General features: G+C 35.4%; 1 pseudogene; it reads left to right on the forward strand.

Moving 5' to 3' along the window:
- Positions 1 to 1862: 1862 nt before the first annotated feature.
- Positions 1863 to 3407, forward strand: LOC149258079 (phospholipase A(1) DAD1, chloroplastic pseudogene; annotated as a pseudogene).
- The last annotated feature ends 1584 nt before the right edge of the window (positions 3408 to 4991 follow it).

Raw genomic sequence — 4991 nt, forward strand, 5'->3', positions numbered from 1 at the left:
ATTCATGGTAAAGTGTGAATGAACCACCATAGTTAATAATATTGTTATATGTTTTTTAAAGTATACATGTTTAATTCATATATTAATTCTTTTTATTTTTAATAATAATAATAATTTAAAATAAAGTTATAATTTGATTCATTTTTATGATTTTTTTTTTTTTAAATGGACAATGTAAGATATAAGTGTTTTGATGTTTATATGGATTGATTCCTATAGTGTTTACTAGTGATTTACTTTATATGGTTGCACTAATTTTTATCAAGTGAAAGAATTCTAAATTAAGGAAATGATTTGAGTATTGAATCTCGACAAACTCTAATCAACGAACTCTAAAACTAATTAAACTATTTAAGTATCGATTAAGGAGATCAAGACTTTTGAATCTTGACAGAGTCAAATATTGATCAACAAACCAAAAGCTAGACATTCTAATGCAACTACCCACAAACCAATGCAGATGACATAGTCTAACTTATAGACTAAATAGTCATTCTAACTTATAAAAGAAAGAGTCTTTTTCACAGGAACACCAAGCAATACAATTTCAAGAGTTTTTGTTGTTCAAAATACCTTTTTGAATGCATAAATGTATTAACAATTTAAACTCAAGTTTTTAAAAATATCTTATTTTGATTAGAATTAACCAGAAAAATGGTGGTGAAAAAGGTCATTTTGTGTATAAATTAGACTACACCATCTAGACAGGTATATCAAGCTTCAAACTTAAATAGAGCCTTATGTTGATTGAAAAACACCTTCCAATACGAGACATCCATAGTGCGAAAAAATATGTACTTGTTAATTAGCCTAAGTTTTGAATCTTGATAGAACCTAATATTGATCAACAAACCAAAAAATAGACATTCTAACCCAACTACCCACAAACCAATTTAGACAGGTAAACCAAACTTCAAACTTTAATAAACTTTTATATGAATTGGCAAACACCTTCCAATGCTAGGCATCCCTAGTGTGATAAAATATGTACCCAACTACCCACAAACCAATTTAGACAAGTAAACCAGACTTCAAACTTAAATAAACTTTTATATGAATTAGCAAACACCTTCCAATGCACATTCTAACCCAACTACCCATAAACCAATCTAGACAAGTAAACCAAACTTCAAACTTAAATAAACTTTTATATGAATTGGCAAACACCTTCCAATGCTAGACATCCATAGTGTGGCAAAATATGTACCCAACTACCCACAAGCCAATCTAGACAAGTAAACCAAACTTCAAACTTAAATAAACTTTTTATAAGAAATGGCAAACACCTTCCAATGCTAAACATCCATAGTGTGACAAAATATGTATTTTCTTTTTCAGTTCTGGAGAAGCACGGCATAGCCACACATAGAACCATTTTCAGGATTATTCAACATATTCGTGTCATGAGACTGGAACCCGGGTGGGAAAGTTATCATTAAACCCTCCCAACTACCCGGGCTACCACCCAATCTAAAAATCATTGACAATCTATGTACTTGTTAATTTGTCACTTTGAAATACAACTAATTCAAATACAACTAATAATGCCAGATGTCATGAAAATAGGACAGCAGGTTGAAATATAATACCAGTAGTGTACGGTTGTACAAAGTAGCCAACTGTCCAAGAAGCCCTGTGCCAATTTACATAGGCAATTGTATCACCTGCTCAGCAAGGAATTCAAGACGAACATTCTGATGCAGAAACAGCGCTAACCGCCCACGAAAATCTTGATAGCTATTGCTCTGCATAGACATCATGTGCATCACCCTCCACTAATATATCAGCGAACATATCAAAAATCTCCCTTCGGTAATGCTCACCTGCATCGAAATCCCTGGTTTTACTGAATATCCTTTTGAATGGAACCTAGTGCACAATCACTTGCATTGGCGTCGTCGTTCTCATCTTTAAATTCTTTGAGTGGATGCATGAATTACGAGGTCACGAAGAATGTATCAGTTGCTTCCAGGCGGTCTTTTACTTTACAACCCATCTCACTGCACACAAAGATTCCAAGGTTTAACGCCTCGACTGAAGGATTCCAAGTATTAAATGATAATTTGAAGTTGAACTGCGAGGAGAAAGTGGACAAGGGTCATGGTGGGAGTAATTCAGACTTGAGTGTAGGAATATGGGCTTCGGTTGAAAAACCTAGCAGGTCTCCGAAGCAGAAGTTGGGGTCAAAATGGAGGGAATACCAGGGATTGAAGAACTGGGAAGGACTTCTTGATCCCTTGGACGAGAATCTGAGACGAGAGATCGTCAAGTACGGTGAATTCGTTCAGGCCAGTTACAGTGCATTCGAATTCGACCCACAATCTGAAAAATACGGCTGCTGCAAATACAGCAGGTGTTCATTACTAGACAACGTGGGGCTCAAGAGTTGTGGGTATAGGGTAACCAAAAATATCAATGCCACCTCCAGCATCCAGGTTCCACAGTGGTTAACACGCTTTCTGTCGTCGAGACTAAATTCTGAGGGCTTCACCATGGATGCAAAATGCATAAATAGATCGACCAGCTGGATTGGGTTTGTTGCAGTTTGTGACGATAAAACTGAAATCATGAGGCTTGGAAGGAGGGATATTGTAGTGGCGTATAGAGGCACGGGGACTCCACTGGAATGGGTCGAGAATGTCAAGAGCCTACTAACACCTGTGGAGGAGCAATGTTCCTCGAATTGCTGCAGACCAAAAGTTGAAAGTGGTTTCTGGAGCCTTTACCAATGTAAGGATTCAGCCGGGCAAAGCTCTTCGGATCAGGTCGTCAGAGAGGTTCGAAGGCTGGTGCAATTGTACGAGGGGGAAGAACTCAGTATTACAATCACTGGCCACAGCTTGGGCTCAGCATTGGCTCTTCTTACAGCCTACGAGCTCGGTAAGACGTTCAATGTAGGCAAATGCTTCAGGGTTCCAGTGACTGTTTTTTCATTCGGGGGTCCCCGAGTTGGGAACCGTGCCTTTGGTCGGAGATTGGAGGAATTTGGGTGCAGAGTGCTGAGAGTTGTTAACATTAACGATGTTATTACTAAGGTTCTGGGCTTGTTCTTGAACGAGTGGATGCACGTGATGAATCAATGTTCAGAGAACGTAAAGAGGATCGTGAAGGTTCTAGAGCAAATGTCGTGGGCTTACTTTCATGTTAGGACCGAGCTTCGGGTGGATAACAGGCATTCTCCATATCTGAAACCCAATGCCGACATGAACTGATGTCACGATCTGGAGGCTTACCTGCATCTGGTGGATGGTTTTCTCAGCTCATCGACTCCCTTTAGGTCAACTGCCAAGCGAGATATTGTGAGGCTGCTCGTCAATCAGAAAGCCAACGTCCTCCTCAGGACTTCCAGAATTACTCACGATGCTGAAATGGATACGAAGAAGGAAAAATCTTTCGTTTGCTATTGAAATTGCACTGGCTTTTGTTGAACATGAGAGGACGCTGTATACATACCTGTAAATGTAAAATTCATATGTTCTCCTTAAGGTATGCCCGAATGAAAATAATGTTTTAATGCCTTGATGGCATGTAATGTTTTCATGATGTTGTCTTTAATTGTTAAAATTCTTTAGCATTTCATCGGGCGCATGTTTTTCTTAAAGATTTTGCGACTGAAGAAGAGAGGTGGGTTCCATGTTTCATAGTCTGTTTGAGATAAAGGCTGCATTCTGGGATCCATGATCTGTATAACATGTTTCATGAGGATGCTTAGGGTTAAAATTGTGTTGAAAAGGATTTTAAACGATGATTATTTAGTTTAGGGTTTATTAATTTTTTTCAAAGTTATTATAACTTGGTTGGGAACAGCCATCATTGTTTGCTATCGGACAATGCAGCTTTCTTATCATCATTATTTAAGAAAAACATGTGTAGTTAATAAGGTTGGGGTTATTTAAGGAAAAATATGTATAGTTATAAAGGGTTTTACCCTACAATTAAGTTTTGAGTGCTTAATCTGTTTCTTTAAGCAAGTTTTTAGCTAAACAATTTTAAGCTAGCTCTTAGCTAAACAATTTTAGAACATATTCCAAACTCAAAACTGTTCTATTGTATTTTATTTATAAAAATTATCTTTATATTTATAAAGTTAAAAAGTTATTTGGAAAATATCCTTATTAGAATAAGTGAAGTTTCTAGGATGAAATTGAGAAAGATTAGTTTATATCTAAATTTTTTAAGGGTAAAGTTTTGAAATGTCTTTTCAATATTACTCTGAAATAAATGCGGAAAATGAAATTTTTTGATTTGTTATTAAAATTACACTGGTTTTTTTTAACAATATTTGATATTTTTCTAGAGAAAAAAAAAATTGACTTTTATGTATTAAAAAAAATACAAGTATATAATTCTTTGACCCTTTTTCTCATCCTGACTCTTACCTGTAATATATGTCAAAATCCAGAAAAGCTACATATTGCAGTCATTATAATATTGTTATCTTAGCTGTAACATATGGGTCAAAATCCAAAAATGCTACATATTGCACTTTGCAGTCATTACAATGTTGTTATCAGCGGACGCTCCATACAAACCTGTAAATGTAAAATTCATATTGGACTCAATGTATGCCCCAGTGAAAATAATATTTTAATGTCTGCCCAAATGAAAATAATGTTTTAATGTCTCGATGGATATAATGTTTTCATGATGTTAGCTTTAATTGTTTGAATGCTTTAGCATGTCATTGGACGGGTGCTTTTCTTAAAAGAATTTGAGATTGAAGAAGAGAGGTGCGTTCGATGTTTCATTGTATATTTGAGATAGAGGCTGCATTCTGGGATCCATTCTCTGTAAAACATGATTCATGCTGATGCAAGGATTAAAATTGTGGTAAAAATTTGTGCTAAAAAGGATTTTATATGATGGTTAATTTTTAGTGTTTATTAATTTGTTTGTCAAAATTTATTATAATTTGGTTTTTAAATTAGTAGTAGGCTTGTTATTATTCTTTGCGATCTGTTAATACAGTTTTTTTCATCATCATTATTTAA

Source organism: Pinus tabuliformis, chromosome 6, assembly GCF_031772625.1.
Source record: "Pinus tabuliformis cultivar Carrire ecotype Pingquan chromosome 6, CPIR1, whole genome shotgun sequence".
In the NCBI taxonomy this organism is placed as follows: Eukaryota; Viridiplantae; Streptophyta; class Pinopsida; order Pinales; family Pinaceae; genus Pinus; species Pinus tabuliformis.